Below are 218 nucleotides of genomic sequence, written 5' to 3'. Positions count from 1 at the left end.
CTGTTTTGGCCTGCGGAGGAACAGACGGAAAGAGCACGCCGTAAGATGGAGACAGTGCGGATCACAGCGCATCACAATACTCAGACGTCGCCGTTGATGCAGAGACGGGGCATTCCCGCGCCGAAAAACTCTTCCCAGCCCTCACTGTACTTTAGTCCTCCTCCGTTCTAACTACGACGGCTTTCTGCCCTCGCCCAGCGAAGCGGGCCACGGCGAGC

Source organism: Eurypyga helias, unplaced genomic scaffold, assembly GCF_000690775.1.
Source record: "Eurypyga helias isolate BGI_N326 unplaced genomic scaffold, ASM69077v1 scaffold42991, whole genome shotgun sequence".
Taxonomy (NCBI): Eukaryota; Metazoa; Chordata; class Aves; order Eurypygiformes; family Eurypygidae; genus Eurypyga; species Eurypyga helias.
Note: the sequence above shows the minus strand (reverse complement) of the source record.